The sequence below is a fragment of the Miniopterus schreibersii genome, assembly GCF_964146895.1.
Source record: "Miniopterus schreibersii genome assembly, chromosome: 14".
NCBI lineage: Eukaryota > Metazoa > Chordata > Mammalia > Chiroptera > Miniopteridae > Miniopterus > Miniopterus schreibersii.
Window position 1 is genome coordinate 47,972,369 of NC_138114.1, and position 12,186 is coordinate 47,984,554.

The window sequence follows — 12,186 nt, forward strand, 5'->3', positions numbered from 1 at the left end:
AATTACACATGGACTTTCCTGGGTCTTCCCCCAGCAGATGGCAGACTGTGGGGCTTCTCAGTCTCCATTATTGTATGAGCCAATTCCCCATGATAAATCTCCTTTTATATCCCATTGGTTCTGTTTCTCTGGAGAATCCAGGCTAACCCAGTGCATGCATGAAGTATACTTTCACTCAGTATGACAGTAGCTGTATTTGCAATCCAAAATGCTGGGAAAAGATATTATACTTAACTGTATATTCATTGAGGCATTATTTATAACAGCAAAAAATTAAAATGTCTCTTGACTACAAGTGCAGAAAAGGGCATATACACTAATAGTCACCATATGGACTTTTCAAACCATCAAAGAAGATATGTAGAAACAAATCTCAATGTGATCTTTATCTGTGATATTAATCTGTCAAATTAAAGGTCAACTTTTGTGAGGTTTTTTCCTTTTATATTTGTAGCTTAATGGGATGACAAATTTATCTTTGGTTAACAACATTGTATATTAATCCTGATGAAATCTAAAGTGCAGACATATCTTTCACAAAAAATACAACTGGATTCAGAAATTTTCAGAAGGACATTAGTGGCCCAAAGACATTGCAACTGCCTTATAAGAGGGAGACCATAATGGCTCTAAGATCCCCTAAAGCAGAGGCCCTCAAAGCGTGATTCCCGAGACCCGTTGAAATAGCAAATTCTCACGCTCCATCTTAGACCAACTAAATCAGAAACTCTGGGGTGCTAGGTCAGCAATCTGGGTTTTAACATTCCCTTTAAGCCATTCTGATGCACGCTAAATTTTGAGAACCACTGGTTAAGCAAGAGTCCAATTTCCAGTTCTATGTTTACTAAGATCTGCCAAAGGAATGAAGTTCTGTTTACAGTCTTCTTGAGCCAAAGAAGCAGCCAGTTTCCCCATGAACCCTGAAGAAGTAGAACAGCCCCATACACCCTTTCCATATTGAGCAAGCCCCCAAATCCTGCCAAGAGTGGTGAGATTCTGTACTCCTTAAACCCCCTCTTTGGTCAGGGATCCTCTCCTTTCTTTTCCATTGGGTCTTGGGAAGATGAGAGTCAGTAATAAAGCTTGCTTTGCTTTACCCAGGCTTTGTGAATCTAGGTCTCTGGATATAAGGCCACTTATTTCAGGGAGGAAAAGCTGCTTTTACCACTCCCTCTGGAACTAGAAAACTAGTCTTAATATAATACACTCCCCACAGTAGTACTTGGATTAGATTGAACAAAACCAGCTCTGGAGTTCCCCAGAGCTAGAACAGAAGCCCAATGCTCCCTTTATACTTTTTAGGAAGGAAGACTCAGAGACCCAGACAGCACAGTCTCTGAGGTTAAACACCTACACCCCAACTCCCATTTGTTGCTTCAAATTTAATACTTTTTGTGGCTCTACTCAATTCAGCTGCCCTTCTATTTCCAGACTTATTCAACATCTCAGGGCTTTACTTTCTGCATCTGCGGAGTAGGGCCTCAGGAGCAGGGCCTCTGTGAACACTTGTGCCATTTATATTGATCAAAAAAGCCCTGCTGAGAAGTGGGGGCAGAGCACAGCCTGAGCACAGTCCTTGGCTTGGGGCTGCATCTGTTGGAAGGAGAGACCCTTTTATACATTTGGAGACCCTGCTGGGGACTCTGCAAATACTGATGTCTGAGCCACACCTTAGACCAATTACATCAAAGCCTCTGGGAATGGGGGCTGCTATTCACATTTTTTTAAAGCTCATCAGGTGATTCTAATGTTCAGCCAGAGTTGAGAACCACTGTTCAAAATTATTTCCGAGCTTCCTTTACCACACTATTATTTCAGGGTCTAATCCTAACCTTGTCACTAAAGGCAAGAGACACTGCAGATTTACTCAATAATTCAAGTTAACATAATTGAGTCGCATCTACAGAAAAACACCAATTGATGAAGTTGAATATTTTTTCCAATACTGTCCGAGCCATCAATTCAACAGTATATTTTAAATGATTTTAAAAGGAAAATCTTTTAAGGATAAAGACTATTTCTATTTCTATACTTAAAGCCCGACTATTAAAAACCAAAAATGAAGTATTCTGTTGCAAAGCAATGAGATTTTGGGTAGGTGGGGGTCATTTCCCCCTTGTCCTGGCTTCCCAGCCTTGACTCATAAAGCAGGAAGTTCTGGGCTCTTGAAAGAATTGATGGAAGCTTCTGCCCCACCCTCTTTTGCTGGCTTCTTCCCATGGTGAGATTTCTAGAAGCGTGTTAAGCTGTTGGCATCCATCTTTCCTCAACTAGCCTGCCCACAGGACACACACATCTTAGCTTCAGGTGGCAAGCGCAAGAGCAGCGCTCCCTGCAGAGGGGCCTCCCTCAGTGTGCATCTCGGGAAAGAGAGCGGGACGTCTGACTTTGCCATACTCCAGTCCAGCTTTACTACAAGTAAATTTCATATTTAGATCTCCATTTGACTTCTGGGTCTATTTTGCAACTGATGTAGCAAAAGGGTATGGCTCTTCAGCCCCGTGGCACCCCAATGATTTGATCTGCATGGCCAGCTTGACTGCCTTGTTTGTTGCGATTCCACTAAAGCAAAGCTGTGTGCAAAGCACCCACGGCACCCTCATTACTCCAGCTCTCAGTCGGACCAGTTGGCTTTGGCTGAGAGAAATGATGGCTGGATTAGGAGAGGCTGGGAAGTACTGGTCACCCTCACTGTACTCCTGTGCCACTGAGCCGCAGCTGATCAATTCAGTAGAATGTGTCTTTTGTAATGTTTGCTAATGATTTACGCTAAACACATCAACATAGCCTGAACTGATTGATAGCTTCTATAAATTGACAGAAATTAGTCTGTGGTTGTTTTTCTGGCATGGGGCAGTTGGGGCTGGTAGAGTCAGGATTATATAGGAGTCTTCGTAGTCTTTACAGTCTGAATGTCATTACTATTCCTGCTCTATTGGAAAGGAATTGTTGCCGCCATCCTCAGAAAAGGGCTGGGATGCAGACGTTCTAGGTTTATTGACTAGAACAACTAATTTAATCTTTATTGTGCTGAGATGTTTCCAATTGTAAAATAAACTTTTACCGGCTGAGTAATCTTATAGTCATTGCTACCATGGGACATAGATTATTCGATAGCTGCAAAACTAGCAGCATATTAATGAAATTTTATGCCCCAGATCCATAAGATGAGAATTTTAAAACAATGTATAATCAACTTAGATGATCTAGGTACAGAAATAGATTGGATTAAATATATATTCTGGATTCTAGAAGCCACAAATTGATATTTACAATAATGATTCACTTTTCTTCTTAAGAAACCGATGTGATTATAACGCTTCTTAACGGTGGGTTCAAGTTTCAATCTTATGATGAAGCTCAGTTTCTCAGATTTTGAATTCTGGACTTCACTCTGAAGAGAAGTGGACATTTCCAGCTACAATAATTGATTAAAAGAAATTTCTGGGAACAATATACCGATGAAATTATGTAGTCAAAGATTTAGGTAAATTTATGGGCGAAAGCCTCTTTAATGTCCTCAGCCTACATGATTAATAATTTAGAGCCAGATTTAGGGGCACTCCACCCAGAAAGAATTACATTATCCAATTTCTGTTATGTTTTCCTGAAGTGTAAGCAGCAAACTCATTAAAAATTAATGAGGTAATCAGACAAATTCTATGACTATGCGTGAGCTCCTCATTAATGTTTCACTAGACAGCATTAAGAAAGACTAAATAGACTGCACTAGATTTAGAAGTAATAAATGGACTTCAAAAGCAAAGCAACTTAATGACCTTCCAGTAAAACACAGAGACTTGAAACAGAAAGGATGGAGGATTTTAGAAACCCAGAAGCTAACTTTTTGGCTATACCTACAATGGAAAAATTGCAATAGAGTATAATCAATTATCTGCTTAATTTGATAAATATTACTTTGGAGCCTGAAATAAGCAATTGGATTGTCATGAACAGGTTAAAGTACCCAGTTCTTCCTTCACTAGGTTTCTCAACAACTCTATTGAAGTTTTGTCCTGGTTGGTTCTTTGTTGCAGGGCAATGTCCTGTGCATTGCAAGATATTTAGCATCACCCCAGGCCTCTACCCACCAGATGCTGGTAACATCGCCCAGACATTGCCAAATGCCCCCTGACGTTTGTACTCCACACTGGTGGAAGGAGTCGTACCTGCCACCCAGAGGCAAGAGCACCAAGGATACAAATAGCACATTTCCAGTCAGGGTAGGGGGAGCTACACAGCATTAAGTGAAAGGGTTAACTTGCAATTACTTGGTTAATTTGGATTTCACAGACAATTAAACTAGTTAATTCGAATCAAAATTTCTTCTCCGGGATTCGACTTATCAGGATTGGCATCTACATTAACTCAATTAGTTGACTAACTACTAGGCATATTTCTAATTTTGGCTTCATGTTTCAGGCTCGGAAATTCTTCAAGTGCAATGATCAGGGCTAAAGAGCAGATGGAGCAGCACTCAGCGCGATTATAGTTCTTGGGTCTTGTTACTGCGTATGTGTGCGCACACACACACACCCACACACTCCTTGGAGGGTCCTTCCCACTGGTTTCTGGTTACCTGGTTCTTGCTCTGGTCTCTGCACAGCCCCTCTCCTGCCCCTACACCTGTCTAACTTTGTCCGTCCCAGCTTGATTTACCAGATAGCATGACAATTAAAAGTATGTGCTTTAGACCTAGACAAAACAGTGTTTGAATTCTGACTATCATTTATCAGTGCCCCATCATGTAAAACAAATGGGATTGGACATAATAATACTTCCAAGGTTTCTCTGACAGTTATATGGTTAGGAGGTTAATGCTTCAGCCAATGAGACCCAACTACAAGGCTAAAATAAAGATTCATTTCTCATGTAGAATTATGATGGAGGCAGCCCTGAGCTGGTACAGATGCTCTAGGAAGCCAGGCCCTTCCTATATTTCTGCTCTGCAATCTTTCATGAGTGATTTCCACCCTCCAGGATAAAATACAGCTGTTGGACCTCCAGATGTGATTTCTTCAAGCTCAGCAGGAAGAAGGGAAAGTCCAAAAAGTGAAGGAAATTTTTCAAAAGTGCTTCTTGACTTCCTTTAATACTCATTGGTCACCCATGTGAGAAAGACTAGGAAATGAAGTTTTTAAGGCAGGTACAGTGCCTCCAATATTACAGCAGTTTTGTTAGTGAGAAAGAATGAATATAGGATAAACACTACCAGTCTTTGTCACTTAGAGACACCCTCCCTGTCTCTGCTGTGTCATAAGAATCCAAGAACTTCCTTGATTCTAGGAAAATTAGGAGGGCCCTGACTTCATGGTATTTGCCATCTTTCCTGATGCTTCTTCAATGACATGACCTGCAGCCAGGCACCAGTGTGGGGTGAGCTCCAAGAATGTCACCAGAGAAATGTGTTGGCCAGAGCCTGCTCTACAAGCCACAGTGCTAGAGATTCAGTCTCCACAGACGCATCCATGCTGGTGTTCCTTTAGGTGACCAGACACCCCCAGATGGCTGGGTGGGAGCAGATTGCATATCTTAGAGAACTTGCCACCATGCCCTCCCACCTTACTCAGGCTCAAGGAGCTTAATCTCCCATGTGGGTTCACCTGTTTCTCCCTGAACCCCCAGAAACACCCCTTTCCCTAATCTAGGATAATTTAGGTCTCAAACCCCTATGGGCCTAGGTTTTGAGAATTCAGGTCAAATATTTCTTCTTGGAGCTAAGGAAACTCAAATCTTCAACATCCAAGACTGGGTTGGTTTATTTGGGCCAAGGGGTGGGGCACAGAAACAATATTATTGGGGGGTGGGGAATAAAAGATACTTTTATATTGACCAGTTAATATCCTTAGCAGTTTAAGTGGGACAACCAATAAAAATGTATTTTCACTTATGTGGAAGAAATGCAAATTATTTTATATAATTTGAATTTTAGAGTAATTGGAACTTTTTAAAATCTCCTTTTCCCCAAAGTCATTGTAATGTTAAAAGTCTAACACTTAATAAGTACTGCTACTATTCATCAAAAGGTAACTTTCCTTTTATTTTCTACAATGATAGAAACAGAAGTCTGTGCCTATGTGCTACTGTTTAATGATTCTTTGTCTAATCTCAGGCTTGTATTTTGCCCTTTTGAAAGAAAATGCTGCTTAAGTAATGAGTGAAGTATCATGGAGTTTCCTAGATAAAAGCAGAAGCCTTATTTCTTAGAAGACAGATTTTTTTAAAAATGTTTTTTAAAAATGTATCTTTATTGATTTCAGAGAGACAAAAGGAGAGGGAGAGAGAGAAATAGAAACATCAATGATGAGAGTCATTGATTGGCTGCCTCCAGCATGTCCCCCACTGGGGATTGAGCCCGAAACCCAGGCATGTGCCCTGACCGGGAATCGAACTGCGATCTCCTGGATCCTAGGTCAATGCTCAACTGCTGAGCCACGCTGGCTGGGCAGAAGACATTTAAAAAACAATTTTTTTTAAATCACCACTGAGTTATTTTGAAAGAGCAAAGAGCTACTAAAATTGTATTTAATAATTCTATTTTATATTTTTTACATAATCATCCTAAAAATATAATTTTTTGAAGCTGCTTGAAAAAGCACAGAATAAAAATCATTATAATCCTTGTTACTATGTTTCTGTGAATGCTCAGAAAGGAGTCCAAAACTGGGTCACCGAATTCACTCAGTCCGTACATGTTTACTGAGCACATAAAACATCAGAGGCACTGTGTGTGTGTGTGTGTGTGTGTATGTGAGAGAGAGAGAGAGAGAGAGAGAAAGAAAGAATGAGATATAGACCCTACACTCATAGAACAAAATGTTTACTGGAAGGAAAAATATAAAAAGATAAGGCCGATTTTGTAAAAAAAATAAAAAATAATTGCCTTGTGATAACTATATATGGTGGCAGATGGGTACTTGAAACATTGGGGGATTGCTTTGTAACTCTAACCACTAAGCTACACACCTGAAACTAATACAAAATAATATTGAATGTAAATTGTAATTGAAAAATAAGATTAAAAAATAAAAATACCTAAAAATGGAAGAAAATAAGCCTAAATGTTAACGGTTCTGTCTTACAGTTTTAATTTTCTTCTTATTTTTTCATGTTTTTTGTAAAGAACATGTGGTTTTTACTCGGGAAAAAACTTTATAAAATTTTTAATATTGTTGAAAAAATGTAGTTGTGACAGACAAGGGATTTGGAGCCAAAGCCCTCCACCCACTATGTCCTGGGAATTCTTGGCTTTCTGCAGTTCTCTTTCATAGCTGCTTAAAATTCTTCAGTTGATCATAGTGGCTTTAGTTGCAGATTCTGAACCTATTAAGATGCAGATTCAATGGAAGGTCAGTAATTCTTCATTGGGAATGCTTATGGGCTTTGAAAAAATAAAAATTCCTGGTTCCTATGCTTAGTGATTTTGATTCACTAAGTCGGAAATAGAATTCAGTGATGTAAATCTTTACTCCCCATGAGATTCTGATGTGCACCCTGGGGTGAGAACTATTGCTTTAAGTTGTTATCAGTTATTTGAACCTTAGTATAAATGAGGATCCAAAGAAAAGTTTAATAGGGAATAAGGGGACATGAAAGGGCAGGAGCACGGATAACTGAAGGGATGTGGGCAGTCAGCACTGAGAGAAGCACAAAAGCCTGCAACTTCCTTCTCCCAGGGACTTGTGCGAAGAGATTATAAAGGAACAGAAGTATGATAATATCCCCGTTACGATATCTCAGCTTATCAGGACAATGAAACGGCCAAGCCCATGCCTCAGAGAGGTAGAATGCAATGAGGAGAGAGAGAAATAGCTTGGATCTTATGACGAACAATATGAAATCAACTTGAATGGGTCTCATTTTTGAAGGCTTAAATCAGGAACAGAGGTCAGGAGAGGGTTGCTGGAGACATATCCAGAGGGTATGATCTAAGTCTCCAGATATTATTAAAAAAATGGGGAGATGGTGTTAAACACAGGACTCTGCTTGCTTAGGTGATTTAAGGGACCCAGCTGGGACTCATCACGGTTTCAATACAGAGCCAAATTCTGCTCCAAGGTTTTCATAAATGACACACTATGAATGGTGTGTATACACGCCAAGATAGGTCCTAATCTCCATCTCTGTGTGTTTCTGACAAAAGAAGATAACTACAGGGGTGATTTTTCTCTTATATCTTGCCAGAACAAAAGGAGATCCATCATCAGCCCCAAATAACTGTTGTTTATATTGGTACATTTTTGAAAGCTCTTAAAGCTCCACATTCCACTGTGTTACAGTAATTTCTTCCTCAATTCTTAATTGGAGCATCACTGCTTGGAAAATGAGCATAATTTTATTGCAAATACAACAATAATAAATCTTATAAATTTAAACCAGGAATCAAAGGCCCACTGAATTAGGAGGAAATCAAAGGACTGTAAAATGTATTTCATTCATTTTCGCCTGGGCGGTGTGAGTCTTCTCATGTCAGGGTCTGCCTGTTCCCTTATCATAATGGGCTAAACTCTGCAGATATTCATGATGAGATAGTACACTGTAAATTAGTAATTATATACACAGAATTCTGATGCTTACAAATGTTGAATGCATCCCAGGGGAAAGGCCTTTATTAAATACCTTTACATTTATCGGCTTCTAGGACCCATCCTCTTGAATTTAGTTTGGAAAGATGTAGCCAATGGAAAAATTAATTTTTTAAATATCAAAGTTAAAGGAAACGAAAGAACTCTCTAAACTCAACATGATGAAAATCAGAATTCCTTGTAGGAATAGAGATCAATTCCTTAGTGCCCTGTGAAGCCTACATATTTTCTTTTACTCATCCCTAGAAATAAGAGAGAATTAATTTAGAAAAAAGCGGCCATTATCAATTCTAACCAGGGGAGTAATTACCATATTAAGTATCCTCATGGTGTAGAGCATCGTAGGATTGCTGACAGGTGAATATTTTATGTTAGCATCGGTAAAAACTAAAGTCTTTCTCTTACTGCAAGTACCACAAGTTAAGTACTTTAAACAATCACAGAAAAGCTCATTTTGTAAGCACAAGAAAAAGAATGCTGTGCTATATACTTCTAGGATATCTTCAAAATGGTGATTCTTTCTTGGGAAAAAACAAAATGTAGTTCCTTCAATGGGAAGTCTTCCCTGCCGAAAAAGAGTGAAGAAAAAGCTGTAGCCTTTTTACTACTATAACCGCAAAGGCCAAAGGCCAATATCTTGTCCTATCACAGCCTCGGCCAGTTAACAACCTTTCAGAAGAGACCGAGTTCCAAGAACACGCACCAAAATAAATGACGTCACCTGCAGAGCAAACGGTCCTCTGCAGTCTCCGTCAGCAATCCTGGGCAGTGGCAGCTTATAAATAACCTCACTCAGCCCAGGCTGCCACTTCTGTCTGCAAAGCAAGCTCTGCTCCACTCCATCGACCTTCTGAATAATGACACTCAACTTCACTTACACACTGAAAAGCACTGCCAGGCTTTAAAAAAATGTGTTCATTAAAAAAACAACTGCTAAGTATGTCTCTTCAAAGATGTGGATAATTTCTACTTTTCATGATGCCATCAAGCTATGTTATCTTTTTTACCCCCCCAGTTAAATAGGTGTGTCCCAGAGTCACATTACCCCTGCTCCGGGTGCCTGGCGCAATGCTGGGCCTATTGCTCAAGAAGGACCACTGGCTGATAGATTGTTCCACAACTGCAGTGTGGATTAGTCAGAGTAGGTGTCCAGTGCCAAATGAAAGATAGTGACCCTCCTTTGAACCCTCACTGGCAGCCAACCAAGGAATTTATGTCGCATCCATTCCAATTTCTGCAAGTTATAATGAAACACTTTCTGAAACTCATTAAAGGGAGAAAAACCTTGATTTAACACTGCTGGCATCGCCTTCCGCCTCTGCTGTCTTTTTTCTTCCTTCTGGTGTCCTCGCCTCCCCTCCTCTTTCCTTTCTATTTTACACCGTAAGCATTTACTGCAGGTACTGAGCTAGGGGCTGGGGCATATGCGAGGGAGAGGGAGCACGTGGGCCCCAGAGCTCCTCCGGCACCTGCCTGGAACACGGGGTTTTCAGGTGAACGCTGAATGAAACAATTAGTGACCAGTGACCCATGAGGCAAACGTCTCTTCTGAGTTTTAATCTATATTTCTTGGTGAAAAAATAATTAAGTGTGGACATACCAGTTAACCTTCCAGTAATCTTGATCATGGGACAGATGTGGAAGATACTTTCAAGCGGTGCCCTTCACACAGTGTGTTGAGTGGGAGTCGTGCTCTTTCCCCCACCGTGGCGAGTATTTCAGGAAACAACACAAGGCCAGGCGACGCTCTCAGGGCTCTTCTGTGGGCAGAATAGAGACATATAATTTGGTACTTGGGAAAGAGAGCCTGGACAATTTATGTACCCAGGAATCAGAAGTGGCTTATTCACGACTTCTAAGGGAAGCCATGCATTTAAGGACTTGGTTATTACAACTGGTGATAAAATGCTGCTGTTGGCAGAAATGTTATCTTATGAAAGCTTTTAGGAGAAATCGTTCCCCACACTGTGAATGATAATATATTTAAGATTTCAATCGCACGTGTCATTTCCTCATTTTCAGAGCTGTGTCCTGGCGTGAAAACATCTTCTGCTGATGGTGACACCTTCACCGAAGTGGATGGGGTTGATTTTCTGCTGGGTGGTGACTCGAGTGAATGTTTCATGGAGAAATCGGAGGCACTGTGCTGCGTGGCTGGCTTTGCCCCCGGAGACCAGCGGGGAGAGCACAGGGCTGCTCTTCTATCTGTGACTAAAGAAGCCAAGAGGATGACTCAGAGGCCAGGCGGAAACGGCTCTAGGGATTCCCTCTTTCAGACCCATCAATGGGAGGAAGATGAATGGCTGGTAAAGTCACCGGGAGATTATAATTCTCTTCAGGCAGGTTACAGAGGTGCACCGACAAATTCTGTGAGGTGGGGAGACAAGGAGAGGGGCAGGCTATGTAGCTGCTCTCAAAGCCATTTATCAGAAAAGAAAATAGCTCTCAATAAAATGACACCATGTCTAAAAATTCTCGTCTGGCATCCCTATCTGTTACATGCTGGGGTGTGAAATCAATGTGCCTTCACAGTCATCAGAAAATAGAATTGTGCACAAGAAGAATGTAAATATTAGATACATATATTTAATAAAACAAGCCGGCTTGCTTTAAACTCGGAAATAAATCAAGGCTAAAATTTCATATATGGGTTTGCTTGTCTATTTGACAAATTACACGGACTGGCAGGTTTATTAATACCATAAGTACTCCGCCTTTCTGATAAGATACGGAATATTTATTTTGTAATGTAGATAGCAGGATCTCACTATTATTCTAAAAACTATATATATTATAGAGAGATAGACAGGGAGATGTTCCTCCCATGGAATAGTTATCAAAGATACATTTGTTGGGTGTGATGGGGTTCAGGACATCCTACCCCAAAATATGGTGCCTTGGCATACAAGAATGGCAGAAGGATGGTCACTCTGCCCCCCAACCCTTTCTCCCTGAAAGCAGGAGGTAAATCTCCCAGGTGAAAGGTACTCTCTCTGTACCAGGAAGAAAAAAGACGTTATTATCACTAGAGAGGGGAATTTGGGACTGAGAAATCTATAAAAACCAATCTTGTTAAACTAACCTTTATCTTCCTAGGCACTTCTTTACCATTCACTACCCCTAGCCCAAATCACTTAATCTTGTCAATTCTTCACAAATTTATTGCTTTTTGTCTAAAAGGTATAAAAATTTCCTGCTCTGGTCACCACTTTGGGTCTTCATTCTCTTGTGAAGGCTCCCATGTACATGTAACAAAATCTATAAAATTTGTAAGCTTTTCTCCCATTAATTTGTCTTTGTCCATTTAATTTTCAGGCCCTGCCAGGGACCCTTAAGAGGGTTAAGAGAAACTTTTTCTGCCCCTACAGGCTGGATATAACCTTTAGCAGGATAAACAAGTCAGTTCAGCCATTGACAGAGGTTGTTCTGGTCAATTCGCAAACCAGATGTGAACTTGAAGTTCCCTTTGTTCAGTTTAAGAAACAGATGGAGGCCCAGCAACATTAAGTTTGAGGATGATCTTAACTGAACTAAGGGAAAATTGTTTTCTTTCTTTTCAGAAATTCTGTGAAGTACAAGTAAATTTAATTTTTTTCGAGGT